Genomic DNA, 18,338 nt, shown 5'->3' with positions numbered 1-18,338 from the left:
CATGTTGTTTCTACGTCTGGTTCATCACAGCACCCTCTGTTTCACCACTGCCACCCTCTGGTTCACCCATGCCACCCTCTGGTTCATCACTGCCACCCTCTGGTTCATCACTGTAGATTATGGGGGGAAAAGCACACCTGTCCTGCCTCAACTGACATGAATTAATTTGGGGCTGATTAATGTGTCACTGAATTTGAGCTGGCACCTGCTTCCTTAGCTGTAAGTGCTTCCTGATTAATGATGAGCTTGAACTTTTGCACCTGCTAAGTGCTTTCAGTTTTGCAAAATTCGTTAGCACACCTGCCCTGCCTCAACTGACATGAATGAATTAGGGGCTGATTAATGTGTCACTGAATTTGAACTTCCAGTCTGGCACCTGCTTCCTTATCTGTAATTGCTTTCTGTTGCAGTGTAATTTATTTAACAGGACCTTTGTGGCATACTTGTAGCTATTCTCTGAGCCTGCTGTGAGGGTCAGAGCAGGGTCATAGAATAGTTGCAAGTAGGCAACTGAACTCTGGAGGGGCCCCTCAGGAAGCACTACAGGGAATGGTTACTAATGATGAGCTTGAACTTTTGCACCTGCTGAGTGCTTTCAGTTTTGCAAAAATCGTTTTTCTGCAATTTCGCACGATTCGCGGGGCGCGAATTTTTGCGAATATGCGATTTGTTTTTTGCGGCGTGTTAGTTTGCGTGGCTTTTTGCGTTTTCGCGACCTGCTGTAGCGCAACGACGCGAAGTTACCCTAGCGTCGTACATGGGCGCGGCCATCTTGTTTGCGTGACGTATTTCCGTTTCCGGGCGCTATGTGTAATCTCGCGAGGTGTGCGGCTCGCTAGTACAAGTTCGCGTGTGATCGCGGGGGAAATCGCGCGCAAACTTACCCACGCGGTCGTCAACGGGCGCGGCCATCTTGTTTTTCATTCATTGCTATGGTTCTGGGCATCCTTTCTGTATCCTCTCTCAATCTCTACCATCCTTTGCTTGTTTGAATTTTTTTAATCTATTTTACTTATTATCTATCCCTCTATTTTTCTAGCTCTATTTTTTTGTGTTATCTGCTACTTTTGGTTAATTTTAAACTACTTTTTTAAACTCTTTTCTTTTCTTCTTCCCTATTCTATTTCTTATTTCTTATTTACCTTCCTTTCTGCCCAGACCATGGTAAAGGGAGCCGGGAAGCAGCCCGAGAAGGGGAAGGGTCCCGCACCCGGCTCCCGTGCGGGCGTTTGATGGGGGAGCTAGGGATGCCACGGGAGATCTTTAGTGCGGAGGAGGTGGCCGCACTATGTACAGCGCCGCCTCCCCAGGACCATCGCGGCAGGCGGCACGATCACAAGCGGCTACGGGATCCGGGAGCGTCGGAAGCGGTGGGAGAAGGTGTGCCGGGCCATGTATGAACACTCTCGGGTCCGGCGCACCTACAACCAGGCCACCCACCGTTGGACGGATATCCTGGACCGGGAACGCGACCTGCTCGACCTGCTCGGCGTCGAGATCCCTGGGCTTGGTGAGTAGTAGTAGCTATTTCATCACTACTCTGTTTTCTCCTGCTCTGTGTGTTATTATATTGCAAATTTTTGTTTTTTACCAAGAGCAATAATGCTGCCGATTACATTGTAGTTAAATTATATTTCAAAATCTTCTGTGCATTTCAGGTGCACTGCTCTCCTTCTCAGTAGCGTTGCTACTATGCTTATTTGTTTTCGATTTTGTGTTCATTTCATTGGCCTGAGAAATTATGTATGAGTGTAGTTTACAGAACTGCGTAATGCTAGACATTAAGGGGCAGATTTGCAATTACCGACACATCCCTGCAAAGTAGCAGGGATGCGCCAGTAATTGTGCGCCACTTCACCACCAGCCATGGTGCGCTGTATTTACAATGCGGCGCACCATGGGCCCAAAACATCACCGAAGCGTTACGCATCTGTGCCATAAAGGCGGCGCATTGCTGGAGTTGCATCGCAACGATGGCGCAGCTCCAGCAATGCTCTGGGGTGCCCTATCTCCCCAATGCTGCGTCAAGCCGTACATCTGCTTCAAGCAGGCGCAGGGTTTGAGTGATGCATCATTGTCCTAAAAGTGACTGATTGAAATCTTGTAGATTTCCCTTAGCCACTTTTAGGATGCGTTCCTGCGCAGGAACGCCCTCCCTTGCGCCGGAACGCCCCCTGATGGCGCGGGGCTTTACAACGTGATGCATCTCCCATATGTGTCACGTTGTTAATATACGCCGCACCATGGCGCCTCTTTTGTTCTGCCGCTGCGTCACAAAAGTCACGCAACAACGGAGCAAAAGAGCCGCAAGGGGCTTGTAAATTTGCCCCTACAGACTCAAGTCCAGTCCTTCCTTTGTACACCTGGCAATAAAAAGAAATAGTGGTGGTGGATTGATAGTTTGAGTATTTTAATGACTGGTTAATGTAGTAGGAAACTTTTTAGTGTTGTCACTGATCTGCAATCACGATGGAGTTTGTCTGTCACTTCGCGTGCTGCGGATTGCTGCCTGCCAGTCCTAGGCGAACCTTTTTAGTCGTTTTTTTTGTGAGTTACATAACTTTTCAAGTCGACGGTCCGCAATACTACTATCATAGTAGACCACATGAGATAGGTCAATATATCCTGTGGAATAGTTGTCTATTTGCTATTTCGCCAAAATATTTTGTTATTGTTCTTTTGAAATGTTTGATTTGGTTGACAACAATCATCCATGTTTTCGGGTCTTTCTTTCTTTCATGTTGTACATCAGCTCCCCCCAGGGGCAAGAGGACAGAGGAGGAGGTGGTATCGGCTGCTGCTGCTGTAGAAGGCCAGGATCGGTCAGGCGAGGGCTCCTTTGCTGGCCCCGGTAAGTTTTCATTTTAATATAGAGTACCTATTTTTTCCTAGCGTTCCTCATTCGTTTTTTTCTAAATCATCTTTGATCTTCTTGTAGACTGTATCTAAATTCTTATCCTGCCTCTACTATGACTCCCTGTGGTATTACTAGATTATTCTAAAAGGGCCCGGCAACGGAGGCTGGAGGCGACTGTCGCCGAATATCGGCGGCTGGTGGCCCAGGAGGAGGGGGACACGCAGTCGACCACAACATCGACCGGGACAGCTGCATCCTCCTCCGCGCTCTCTGGGTCAGCCAGTCAGCGCAGCAGGTCTCCAGCGGTACAGAGCCGGGGTACCGCAGCCACCCGCCACCGCCGAGCAGCAAAAAAACCAGCTGACCCCCACAGCAGTACCAAAAAAAGGTTGCACCGCCTTTCACTCAGGGTGTCCTACCTCGAGCAGGAGCTGTTGAACACCAAAACCCTGCTCGAGACCCTCCGCAAGGAGCATGCCGACCTGGCCCGAAAAGTGAAAAGCAGCCAGCAGTAGGAGGAGACTGTCCCTTGCCCCTTTTTTAAAGACTTCTGGGGGGTGGGAATTGGGAGTTGGGTTTTTTGGACTTTTCACGGACATTCGTTGGGGTTAGGGAGGGGGGGTGGGTTGGGTCTTGCGGGAGATTATTTATGTTAGGGATATAAATATACTTTAAACTTTATCTTAGCATACGTGTTTTTTACTGCTTTTGAGGCTAGTGGGTGGGGGTTTAACAGTAAGTTTGTTTTCCTGAAACTTAAGTGGCATCTTGATTCAAGTTGTGTAAGTAATTGCCCAAATGTTTTCAAAACTAAGTGCCTCTCACAGAGTAAGTGAATTCAATAGTCCTAGGACTTTACTAGTACTACTGTCAGTCTCTCGTCTCTCTTAATACTCCATTATACTACCTCCCCCCAAACGCTTATCTTACCTGTAATTTGTGTTTGGAAATAGGGCTAGGCACAGGGCTGGCTGCACGGGAAATGGCAATTAAGGTTGGCAATCCTGGGCGGATGAAATGTCATCATTGCGGTGGTACTAGTGGTGTTACACAGTGGCAGTTGCAGCATATGAAAAAATAAGAAAATGAAACCTTGTTTGTCCTTACCGTAGCATTAGAACGGTACAATAGAGAATATAGCAGATGACAGTACACTAGAACAGTGCCACAATGTAGCCTAACAAATGGTAAAGTATTGAAAGTATAACTACTACTTGCGTTGAATTTCTTTGCAATTGGCTACTACTACAAGAAATAGTACTGAAGGTGAAGGACACAACAGCGTAATCATTTGCCACGTCTAGGAGGATGATGTTCTTGATGATCAATCAAGTTGATGGCGCACATGAAAATCTGCTTTCATTTGCCAATAGTCATGGGTCTGTGTCAAGCTGAGTAAGAATATATCCTCGGATTCCTTCACCAGCCTTTGCTATGACCTTATCCTCCCCAGCAAGTGTGTGGAATTATTGCTGTCATTTAGTCACACATCAATCAAAACCACACAGCCCGGGGGAAGAGGGTTAGGGTTTGGAAAATGGATGGGAATGGTTTTTTTTGGGAAAGTTTTGTTGAGAGAAGAAAAAAAAAGCACAGCATGGACAAACAATAATTGAAGATAAACAAATCTTTGGGTACAAAGCTATCCATAAATCTTTTAAGTGACATAAAGGAAGTGCATGCACTACTGCATGCATGGTTACTGAAAAGTAAGTAGTACTTTCGACAACCGTGAATGAAAGAATGCGACAGTACAGGGCTGCAGTAATTATGCGTTTTCACTTGCCTATCTCTGCACTCAGAGAAACACTTCGTACATTAAATTAGGTTTGAAAAATAGCAGAAGTAAAACCTATACAATGGCTGTAGGGATGAATTTAGAAGCAGAGATCAAAGAAATGCAGAGTCACACTCATAGAAGTTCACAGCAATAACATTACTTAAAAGATATTTAGAAAAGAACGGATACTGTATCTGTATTTTGTTGTAGTTGTCCTGTTGAATATGGGAAGTTGCATGCATCCAACCATTCCTCTTATTAGCGGGACTCCTCCATTCCATCTGACGCTCCGTCCATCAATGTTGGTGACCAGAAGACACCCTGTCCACTGCCTGCCTGGCGGATGCTGAATTGCGGCTCGCTAATGTGAAGCCTGACTTCATCCTTTTTTCCCATTGCACAGGCTGAAACCTGGCCTGTAATTATTGATGGAAAAACAGGAAGTGATATTAGAACACCACTGACAAATAAATATAAGGTATGTACGCTGTGTAGTGCAAAATGTCACACTTTGAGTTTTCTAATAGACAGAACAATATTTTTGAAAGTGCGTACTCAGTCTGAGTCTCCTTTTGAAGGATAAATAAGTATGGGCAAATTAATTTAGCGGATCTTTCCACTCAAGCTAGGTGTACTGTAAACTGTGTTTTAGAACAAAATTAGACCTTCCCAGCAGTGCTCCCAGACCCTTACTAAACCCAGTCGCAAAAATGTAGAAGACCCCTAATCAGATCTCAAAAAACGTGCGATACTGCTACCTGTCAGAGGCCTAGTAGAAAATGGTGTCAAAACGTACTTTGAAAGTAAAGTAGGCCCAAATCCCCCTTACCCACCATGGATTGTATTCAAACCACTTGCAAGCAAGCAAAAGTATCCTTACCCAGCATTGCTCCAAGACTCGCAAACCCCCCCACAAACACCAGGAACCCCCGCAAACAGCCCCCCAAAAATGGTAGAGTGAGCGAAATCTCAGAAAATGAAAAAACTTTTTCCCCAGGGATTGTCTCCAAAACACTTTCTTTCGGGTATTAGACATTCCCAGCAATGGCCCCAGAACTGTCAACCCGGGCGAAAACAAGTTTAACACACCCCAACAAGCCAAAAGGCAAAACCCGGGAAAAGCCACACTTAGAAAACTTTGGGCCTACCTGGAATTCAGTCCAAATGCGCTCTGCAGCTATGCCCCAACTCCACTTTTCCACCATGGATTTCCTGTAAAACAAATGCAATCAACATTAGAATGTGCCAGCAGTGCTCACAGACCCCAAAACCCACCCCCAACAACCTAAAAGCCCCCCAAACAGCACCCCAAAGACAGGCGAGTGATCAAAAGCGCAAAAACTTTTTCTGCTCCGATTTTCTCCAAACCACTTTTAGCCGGTATTACACCTTCCAAGCAAGGCCCCCAGACCCGTGAACCCGGGCAAAAACAAGTTTCAACCCCCCAAAAAGCCGAAAAGCAAAACCGGGAAAAGCCACACTTAGGAAACTTTGGGCCTACCTGGAATGCAGTCCAAATGAGCTCTGCAGCTAGGCCCTAACTCCCCTTTTCCACCACGGATTTTCTGGAAAACAAATGCAATCAACATTAGACTGTGGCAGCAGTGCTCCCAGACCCCAAAACCCACCCCAAAAACCTGGAAGCCCCCCAAACAGCACCCCAAAGACAGGCAAGTGAGCAAAAACGCAATATACTTTTTCACCTCCGATTTTCTCCAAACCACTTTTATCCGGTATTAGACCTTCACAGCAATGCCCCAGACCCGTCAACTCACCCGCAAAGAAGTAGAACACCCCTACAAGTGCAGAGTCTTTCTTCAGTGGAGAAGCGTGGCTCAATGGTTAGAGCGGCAGACGCTGATGCAGAGGTCTGGCCCGGGACCAGGGTTCAATTCCCACCTCGGCGGCTCTTGGACTCAATTTCCCCGGACCTGATAATTCTCGCCTCGGTGCCTAGTCTAATCATGGGTTCCACTCTGTGACTCTGGGCAATAGCTTGCTTAATCTCCACAATGGCCCCAGCAGCGCTTGGATGCCTGGCTTCACCTTGGGGGTGCCCAGGAGTGGACATTTCACAGGAAGGCCAGGATGGGTTCCACAGCGGTATGAATACAGCGCTACGAGACCTCTGGGTAGAAGTGCGCTATATAAATACAAACACACACACACATTTCATTGGGCATAATCCAGCCATCTGCTTTGAGGGAAATAGGAGTCTGGAGGAGGAGGATAGAGGAGCATGTTCTTGTGAACTTGTGAACCTGAGGTATGCAGACTGCGGCACCTTCAAATCAATAAGCAAATAAGTGAACACAGTTCTGCTGATGGCCTTGTTTTTGTGATTAGGTGATTAAAGTTTTTTTTATATAGATTTTCCAAACAAAGAAAGACAGACACACAGGAATAAAAGTGAATAAGGACGAAAAAGAAAGTTAGTGATTCATTGACTCATTTTCAGGGCTCGGTGTCAGGGAAGAAGAGCTCGTCCTCAAACTCACCGAATTCAGACGGGAGTAGGTCAGTTAACAGAGAAGAACTTCCCTCATCTAAGTTGGTGTCCTCCTCATCTTCTTTCTGCATGCATTCTCGTTTTTTGTAATCTGGTGGTATGAAGTGCTGATTCATCTTGATCATTGTTAACCTCTCCACTTTTTTGGGCGAGAGGCGGGTCCTTTTGGAAGTAACAATGCCGCCAGCAGCACTGAAAACACGTTCAGAAGACACACTTGCGAGTGGGCAAGACAAGTAATTTATAGCCAGGTTGGTGATCTCTGGCCACACATCTCTTTTCCCATGCCAATACGCCAATGGGTCATGATGAACATAGACCTCTGTTGAGTCATTCAGATAGGCCTGCACCATCGACTCAAGGTTCTCCAGGGTTCCTCCACTTTGCTTACTTTTTTCTGGGACCTTTTGAGAAGCAAATCCAAGCTGAGTTAGCCAATCCTCTTCTTCACAAAATATTACTGTTGTGTCTGGTGCAGATGATACGGTTGCTGGTGTCGTTAACGGCTGAGAGGGAAAATCACTCACTTCTGCCACAGCCACAGATGCAGAAGTGGATTTTTTTTTACTCCGGATTGGCCTGCTGATGTACTGCCTTTTCCTTCAATTTCCTGCCGTTCTCTTTCAAAACGAGTGGCTGACACAGCTAGCCAATGTTTGTACTTTGTAACATCTGCATCATCAAAAGGAAAGAATACTCTGCCTGCCACTGCCTTTTTGTACCGTGGATCCAGAATAGTAGCAGAAATGTAATGCTGTTCTGTGTGGATCTTTTCAAGACGTTCATCGCGAAGTAGGTGCTGTAATAACTTCTCCGCCAACTCAAATGCTTCTTGCTTTCCATCTTTTTGAAACGTAGAAGACACCGCCTTCAGTTGGTGCTCTAGCATGCGCAACAATGGGATAGCTTTTCCCAAATTTCAGTCCTCCCTGCTGACTGCACGCGTGAAGACCTCAAAAGGACGAAGCATGTCTGTCAGGCTTTTAACTAGCTCCCATTGCTCCACCTGTATCCTCAGGTCTATCATAGGTGTACCCAGTTTAAAGAAATACTGATCGACTACCGCATACTGCTCATACAGACGCTCAAGCATTGAGTTCCAACGTGTCACCACGTCCTGGATGAGTGCTTTCACTGGCACTTTACGTTCATGTTGCAGGCACCTCAGCTGCTTCTGGGCCTTAAAAGAATGGTTGAAATGTGTGCACATTCTTCGGCAGGTGGTCAGTAACTCGTAGACTGGACTTTCTTCATGCAAGAATTTTTTAACAACCAGGTTTATACAGTGCGCCAAACACGGCACTCTCAAATAGTAACCCTTATCCATGGCCTTAACTACATTGGCGCCATTATCCGTGGAAACATAACCAATCATGCGTTTTCTTGGGGACAGCCATTGAAAGACCTTTGTGTTAAAGTCATGCAAAATGTTTTCTGCTGTATGAGTTTTCTCTATGGCAACCATGGCTACTGTTACATTGTTCCAAATCAGCCAAGACTGACGCTGAACCTCATAAGTGTGCCCAATTCACAGGGATGCGCCTACGTCTCAGTAGCGCACTCAACTTTACCTATTAATCCGACGCATTTGGACAGTTGCGTCACCTGTAGGAGCACCTTGACCCTTCCCAACCCATCTTCACCTTTTTCTTTTTTGAATCCCGTAAACCCAACGCTGCGCGCCGTGCCAATTGACTCTTTACATGTTTCCGAGCAGCCATAAACTTTGTCCGTGTCAACACCTGCGTTTAGCTTTGCTTTAACCCCTGAAAAAGAGACCCAGTGTGCAGTGATGCACATGTAATCAAGGGCTTGGCAACTGGTCCACATGTCTGTTGTCAGATATATAGTGTGAACAGCACTCTTCTGCAAAGCTGCCCCAATCACCTCCAGCACATCTTCATCTAGTGCTGGAACCGCAACTCTGGCAAAATAGAACCGGCTAGGAACCTTCCATTTAGGGCAGAGCGTTGCCACCATTTCAAGAAAACCCACCCCTTCCACAAAAGAAAAAGGGAGAAGGTCCAGCGCTAGCATTTTAGCCAGCTTAGTGTTATACAGACGCGCCGTTGGGTGGTTGCGTTCAAATGGCGCATCTGAAAACAACATGCTTCTAATGGTGGGCTGGACCATTTTACGGGACGATGATGACTTTTTCGACCCAGTTACGCTCAGTGATGATGATGAACTCTTTCGCATTGGTGTCTCACTCTCTCCCACACTCTTAGTGTGGCTCATATATCTTGCAGGGGGTGTGCTGCTGACAGGGGTACTGGGTGTAACTGAAGAAATGTTTGATGCTTCTTCCTCCTCGTCATCATCAGATGAAACATCAACGGATACAATTTGTTGACTTGCAATTCGGGCTGCCTTGATCTCCCTTAGGTGCGCATGCCATTTGACAGTGTGCTGTCTTTCAAGATGACCTCTCTGGCCTCCGGTACCATAGTTGGTATCAAGCTTACCACGACTAACTCGAACCTTACAAATGGTACAAATGGCTATGTTTTCCCTTGTTGGGCTAACACTAAAGAAGTCCCAAACTGCGGACTTCAAATGTCTGTGGGGGGCGGAGGAGGCGATACTGGGAATGCTAATGCCAGATTAAGTGGAGGATGTGTGTTGCCGAAATTTACTACGTTGTGCACTTACAGCACCACTAATTGAGGAAATGGAGGTCGAGGTGGATGGAGGTCCCTTCTGGCGAGAAAATATGGAAGCTGTAGGTGGTGGTGTACTAGTTAACTGCATTGGTGGTGGTCCCATTGACACGTCGCCAACATCACGCTCAGCAGCATTTCGGGATAGGGTAAAAATGTCTGTTTGCTTCATGCCCACTGAGGCTGGAGTGACGTCTATGATGACTGCGTCGTCGTCGTGAGAGTCTTCATCAGCAGGAGTATACGCCACTTCTTGTTCAGCGTCATCATCACACTCCATAGCTATGAGACTTTCGGGGACCTTCCTTTTACACTTAGCTACCTTTGTCAGATCATGGTGTGCCTCACTCTCAGACAGCACTGGTGGTTCCCAATTTTGATCCATATCATCAGAAGGAAGGGGGCTTGAAGAAGCTGTAGACACCATCCTTGATCTTTTCCTTGCTGGGGATCTGGAAGACAATGAATCATCAGGAGGAGTGGCTTCCTCAGATGATACCTCGGCTTGAATGTCGATTTCCTGATGTGCCCCTACTTCGGGAGGAACAACTATTGTGGGCACTTGTGCCGCTCCATGCACCTCTGCTTGCGCCTCTCCTTGCGCCGCCTCTCCTTCCACATGTACTTGGGCTTGTACTTGCACATGTGGTTGTTGTTGCGGCTGTGGTTGTTGAACACTCGTCAGATGAGTTACAACAACCTGTGTTGATTGAGGGATGTTGCTACTTTCTTGCGATGAGCCAACATCACTGGTCGATGGTGATTGAACAACTATACTGGCTGCCTCTGCAGCACTCAAGGGCTTGGACCTAAGTTGGCGTGGTGGTGGTGGCACTGAGCCCAATGGAGCGGAGGTGCTGCTCCTAGCTTGGTCCCCAGCAGACCCCGTTGCTGCTGCAGGCGTACTTTTTTTCCCAAAAAAATGTGGCGGTCGGCACACCAGTCTCCTTGGTAAGTGGTGCCACTTGCTTCTTCTGCTCCTTTCTGGCAACTTTCTTGCTAGAGGAGCTATGGCAACTTTTTTTGGGGTCATCTTCTTCAGATGTCAGAACAGCAGGCCGCAGTTGCACGAGTTGCAGAGTTGTCTGTGGCCACACGTGATGTTGTGCTGCACACACCGCAGCAGGACTTCTTCCTGGCACTGATGAGGAACGATGAGGCTGATGATTCGTCTTTCTGCACCTAAAAGCAAACGAAGCCAGTGGAACATCAGTTAAATAAATGTTGCATATGTAGCGCTTCAATTAATAGTTTGCAAGTAAGCATTTTTATTATACCCACCCTCCAAAATGGAAAGACCAATAAAATGCATCACTGACAGAGTACCCCTGGGCATAATGGATGAAAGCATGGCAGACTGGGTGCAGGCCTATGGCACAATAAAGCACACTGCCTGGCTTCAAAATGGCCCCTAGACCCCCACCCACATGGCCAGGCCCTGCCTGGACCAGGCCTCAAAATGGCCCCCACCCACATAGACAGGCCCCCACCCCACCCCACCCCAAAAAGTAAAAAAACACACAAAAATCACCACAATCCAATGCCATCCATGCCCTCCATGATGTTTACATTAAAGAGACCCCACAGAAAGACTCAGTCCATGCACCACTGAGTACCCCTGGGCAAAAGGCCCCAACAACAGCCCAAAAATAAAAAAACACACACAAATCACCACAATCCAATGCCATCTATGCCCTCCATGATATTTACATGAAAGAGACCCCACAGAAAGACTCAGTCCATGCACCACTGAGTGCCCCTGGGCAAAAGACCCTAACAACAGCCGAAAAATCGAAAAACACACAAAAATCACCACAATCCAATGCCATCCATGCCCTCAATCATGTTGAAATTCAAGACACCCCACAGAAAGACTCAGTCCATGCACCACTGAGTACCCCTGGGCAAAAGGCCCTAACAACAGCCGAAAAATCGAAAAACACACAAAAATCACCACAATCCAATGCCATCCATGCCCTCAATCATGTTGAAATTCAAGACACCCCACAGAAAGACTCGGTCCATGCACCACTGAGTACCCCTGGGCATAATGGATGAAAGCATGGCAGACTGGGTGCAGGCCTATGGCACAACAAAGCACACTGCCTGGCTTCAAAATGGCCCCTAGACCCCACCCACATGGCCAGGCCCTGCCTGGACCAGGCCACAAAATGGCCCCCACCCACATGGACAGGCCCCCACCCCACCCCAAAAAGTCGAAAAACACAAAAAAACACAATCCAATGCCATCCATGCCCTCCATGATGTTTACATTAAAGAGACCCCACACAAAGACTCAGTCCATGCACCACTGAGTACCCCTGGGCAAAAGGCCCCAACAACAGCCAAAAAATCTAAAAACACACAACAATGACCACAATCCAATGCCATCCATGCCCTCCATGATGTTTACATTAAAGAGACCCCACAGAAAGACTCAGTCCATGCACCACTGAGTACCCCTGGGCAAAAGGCCCCAACCACAGCCAAAAAATCACAAAACACACAAAAAAACACCACAATCCAATGCCATCCATGCCCTCAATCATGTTGAAATCCAAGACACCCCACTGAAAGACTCGGTCCATGCACCACTGAGTACCCCTGGGCATAATGGATGAAAGCATGGCAGACTGGGTGCAGGCTGTTGGCACAACAAAGCACACTGCCTGGCTTCAAAATGGCCCCTAGACCCCCACCCACATGGCCAGGCCCTGCCTGGACCAGGCCACAAAATGGCCCGCACCCACATGGACAGGCCCCCACCCCACCCCACCCCAAAAAGTAAAAAAACACACAAAAATCATCACAATCCAATGCCATCCATGCCCTCCAGGATGTTTAGATTAAAGAGACCCCACAGAAAGACTCAGTGCATGCACCACTGAGTACCCCTGGGCAAAAGGCCCCAACAACAGCCAAAGAATTGAAAAACACACAAAAATCACCACAATCCAATGCCATCCATGCCCTCCATGATGTTTACATTAAAGAGACCCCACAGACAGACTCAGTCCATGCACCACTGAGTACCCCTGGGCAAAAGGCCCCAACAACAGCCCAAAAATCGAAAAACACACAAAAATCACCACAATCCAATGTCATCCATGCCCTCCATGATGTTTACATTAAAGAGACCCCACAGAAAGACTCAGTCCATGCACCACTGAGTACCCCTGGGCAAAAGGCACTAACAAAAGCCGAAAAATCGAAAAACACAAAAAATCACCACAATGCAATGCCATCCATGCCCTCAATCATGTTGAAATTCAAGACACCCCACAGAAAGACTCGGTCCATGCACCACTGAGTACCCCTGGGCATAATGGATGAAAGCATGGCAGACTGGGTGCAGGCCTATGGCACAACAAAGCACACTGCCTGGCTTCAAAATGGCCCCGAGACCCTCACCCACATGGCCAGGCCCTGCCTGGACCAGGCCACAAAATGGCCCACACCCACATGGACAGGCCCCCACCCCACCCCAAAAAGTCGAAAAACACAAAAAAATCACCACAATCCAATGCCATCCATGCCAGCCATGGTGTTTACATTAAAGTGACCCCACAGAAAGACTCAGTTCATATACCACTGAGTACCCCTGGGCAAAAGGCCCCAACAACAGCCAAAAAATCGAAAAACACACAAAAATCACCACAATCCAATGCCATCCAGGCCCTCCATGATCTTTACATTAAAGAGACCCCACAGAAAGACTCAGCCCATGCACCACTGAGTACCCCTGGGCAAAAGGCCCCACAACAGCCAAAAAAACGAAAAACACACAAAAATCACCACAATCCAATGCCATCCATGCCCTCCATGATGTTTACATTAAAGAGACCCCACAGAAAGACTCAGTCCATGCACCACTGAGTACCCCTGGGCAAAAGGCCCCAACAACAGCCCAAAAATCGAAAAACACACAAAAATCACCACAAACCAATGCCATCCATGCCCTTCATGATGTTTACATTAAAGAGACCCCACAGAAAGACACAGTCCATGCACCACTGAGTACCCCTGGGCAAAAGGCCCCAACAACAGCCCAAAAATCAAAAAACACACACAAATCACCACAATCCAATGCCATCTATGCCCTCCATGATGTTTACATGAAAGAGACCCCACAGAAAGACTCAGTCCATGCACCACTGAGTACCCCTGGGCAAAAGGCCCTAACAACAGCCGAAAAATCGAAAAACACACAAAAATCACCACAATCCAATGCCATCCATGCCCTCAATCATGTTGAAATCCAAGACACCCCACAGAAAGACTCGGTCCATGCACCACTGAGTACCCCTGGGCATAATGGATGAAAGCATGGCAGACTGGGTGCAGGCCTATGGCACAACAAAGCACACTGCCTGTCTTCAAAATGGCCCCTAGACCCCCACACACATAGCCAGGCCCTGCCTGGACCAGGCCACAAAATGGCCCGCACCCACATGGACAGACCGCCACCCCACCCCACCCCACCCCAAAAAGTAAAAAAACACACATAAATCACCACAATCCAATGCCATCCATGCCCTCCATGATGTTTACATTAAAGAGACCCCACAGACAGACTCAGTCCATGCACCACTGAGTACCCCTGGGCAAAAGGCCCCCAACAACAGCCAAAAAATCGAAAAACACACAAAAATCACCACAATCCAATGTCATCCATGCCCTCCATGATGTTTACATTAAAGAGACCCCACAGAAAGACTCAGTCCATGCACCACTGAGTACCCCTGGGCAAAAGGCCCTAACAACAGCCGAAAAATCGAAAAACACAAAATATCACCACAATCCAATGCCATCCATGCCCTCAATCATGTTGAAATTCAAGACACCCCACAGAAAGACTTGGTCAATGCACCACTGAGTACCCCTGGTCATAATGGATGAAAGCATGGCAGACTGGGTGCAGGCCTATGGCACAACAAAGCACACTGCCTGGCTTCAAAATGGCCCCTAGACCCCCACCCACATGGCCAGGCCCTGCCTGGACCAGGCCACAAAATGGCTCCCACCTACATGGACAGGCCCCCACCCCAAAAAGTCGAAAAACACACAAAAATCACCACAATCCAATGCCATCCATGCCCTCCATGATGTTTACATTAAAGAGACCCCCAGAAAGACTCAGTCCATGCACCACTGAGTACCCCTGGGCAAAAGGCCTCAACAACAGCCAAAAAATGGAAAAACACACAAAAATCACCACAATCCAATGCCATCCATGCCCTCCATGATGTTTACAGTAAAGAGACCCCACAGAAAGACTCAGTCCATGCACCACTGAGTACCCCTGGGCAAAAGGTCCCAACAACAGCCAAAAAATCGAAAAACACACAAAAATCACCACAATCCAATGCCATCCATGCCCTCCATGATGTTTACATTAAAGAGACCCCACAGAAAGACTCAGTCCATGCACAACTGAGTACCCCTGGGCAAAAGGCCCCAACAACAGCCAAAAAATCGAAAAACACACAAAAATCACCACAATCCAATGCCATCCATGCCCTCCATGATGTTTACATTACAGAGACCCCACAGAAAGACTCAGTCCATGTACTACTGAGTACCCCTGGGCAAAAGGCCCCAACTACAGCCAAAAAATCAAAAAACACACAAAAATCACCACAATCCAATGCCATCCATGCCCTCAATCATGTTGAAATTCAAGACACCCCACAAAAAGACTCGGTCCATGCACCACTGAGTACCCCTGGGCATAATGGATGAAAGCATGGCAGACTGGGTGCAGGCCTATGGCACAACAAAGCACACTGCCTGGCTTCAAAATGGCCCCTAGACCCCCACCCCCATGGCCAGGCCCTGCCTGGACCAGGCCTCAAAATGGCCCCCATCCACATGGACAGGCCCCCACCCCAAAAAGTAAAAAAACACACAAAAATCACCACAATCCAATGCCATACATGCCCTCCATGATGTTTACATTAAAGAGACCCCACAGAAAGACTCAGTCCATGCACCACTGAGTACCCCTGGGCAAAAGGCCCCAACAACAGCCAAAAAATTTAAAAACACACAAAAATCACCACAATCCAATGCTATCCATGCCCTCCATGATGTTTACATTAAAGTGACCCCACAGAAAGACTCAGTACATGCACCACTGAGTACCCCTGGGCAAAAGGCCCCAACAACAGCCAAAAAAATCGCAAAACACACAAAAAACACCACAATCCAATGCCATCCATGCCCTCAATCATGTTGAAATTCAAGACACCCCACAGAAAGACTCGGTCCATGCACCACTGAGTAACCCTGGGCATAATGGATGAAAGCATGGCAGACTGGGTGCAGGCCTATGGCACAACAAAGCACACTGCCTGGCGTCAAAATGGCCCCTAGACCCCCACCCACATGGCCAGGCCCCCACCCCACCCCACCCCAAAAAGTAAAAAAACACACAAAAATCACCACAATCCAATGCCATCCATGCCCTCCATGATGTTTACATTAAAGAGACCCCACAGACAGACTCAGTCCATGCACCACTGAGTACCCCTGGGCAAAAGGCCCCAACAACAGCCAAAAAATCAAAAAACACACAAAAATCACCACAATCCAATGCCATCCATGCCCTCCATGATGTTTACATTAAAGAGACCCCACAGAAAGACTCAGTCAATGCACCACTGAGTACCCCTGGGCAAAAGGCCCTAACAACAGCCGAAAAATAAAAAAACACACAAAAATCACCACAATCCAATGCCATCCATGCCCTCAATCATGTTGAAACTCAAGACACCCCACAGAAAGACTCGGTCCATGCACCACTGAGTACCCCTGGGCATAATGGATGAAAGCATGGCAGACTGGGTGCAGGCCTATGGCACAACAAAGCACACTGCCTGGCTTCAAAATGGCCCCTAGACCCCCACCCACATGGCCAGGCCCTGCCTGGACCAGGCCACAAAATGGCCCCCACCCACATGGACAGGCCCCCACTGCACCCCAAAAAGTCGAAAAACACACAAAAATCACCACAATCCAATGCCATCCATGCCCTCCATGATGTTTACATTAAAGAGACCCCACAGAAAGACTCAGTCCATGCACCACTGAGTACCCCTGGGCAAAAGGCCCCAACAACCGCCAAAAAATCGAAAAACACACAAAAATCACCACAATCCAATGGCATCCAGGCCCTCCATGATGTTTGCATTAAAGAGACCCCACAGAAAGACTCAGTCCATGCACCACTGAGTACCCCTGGGCAAAAGGCCCCAACAACAGCCAACAAATCGAAAAACACACAAAAATCACCATAATCCAATGCCATCCATGCCCTCCATGATGTTTACATTAAAGAGACCCCACAGAAAGACTCAGTCCATGCACCACTGAGTACCCCTGGGCAAAAGGCCCCAACAACAGCCAAAAAATCGAAAAACACACAAAAATCACCACAATCCAATGCCATCCATGCCCTCCATGATGTTTACATTAAAGAGACCCCACAGAAATACTCAGTCCATGCACCACTGAGTACCCCTGGGCAAAAGGCCCCAACAACAGCCAAAAAACTCAAAAAACACACAAAAATCACCACAATCCAATGCCATCCATGCCCTCCATGATGTTTACATTAAAGAGACCCCACAGAAAGACTCAGTCCATGCACCACTGAGTACCCCTGGGCAAAAGGCCCCAACAACAGCCAAAAAATAAAAAAACTCACAAAAATCACCACAATCCAATGCCATCCATGCCCTCAATCATGTTGAAATTCAAGACACCCCACAAAAAGACTCGGTCCATGCACCACTGAGTACCCCTGGACATAATGGATGAAAGCATGGCAGACTGGATGCAGGCCTATGGCACAACAAAGCACACTGCCTGGCTTTAAAATGGCCCCTAGACCCCCACCCACATGGCCAGGCCCTGCCTGGACCAGGCCACAAAATGGCCCCCACCCACATGGACAGGCCCCCACTGCACCCCAAAAAGTCGAAAAACACACAAAAATCACCACAATCCAATGCCATCCATGCCCTCCAGGATGTTTACATTAAAGAGACCCCACAGAAAGACTCAGTCCATGCACCACTGAGTACCCCTGGGCAAAAGGTCCCAACAACAGCCCAAAAATCGAAAAACACACAAAAATCACCACAATCCAATGCCATCCATGCCCTCCATGATGTTTACATTAAAGAGACCCCACAGAAAGACTCAGTCCATGCACCACTGAGTACCCCTGGGCAAAAGGCCCCAACAACTGCCAAAAAATCGAAAAACACACAAAAATCACCACAATCCATGCCATCCAGGCCCTCCATGATGTTTGCATTAAAGAGACCCCACAGAAAGACTCAGTCCATGCACCACTGAGTACCCCTGGGCAAAAGGCCCCAACAACAGCCAACAAATCGAAAAACACACAAAAATCACCACAATCCAATGCCATCCATGCCCTCCATGATGTTTACATTAAAGAGACCCCACAGAAAGACTCAGTCCATGCACCACTGAGTACCCCTGGGCAAAAGGCCCCAACAA

This window comes from Lissotriton helveticus, chromosome 8 (assembly GCF_964261635.1).
Source record: "Lissotriton helveticus chromosome 8, aLisHel1.1, whole genome shotgun sequence".
NCBI classification, from domain to species: Eukaryota; Metazoa; Chordata; class Amphibia; order Caudata; family Salamandridae; genus Lissotriton; species Lissotriton helveticus.
This window is presented reverse-complemented; position numbering follows the sequence as displayed.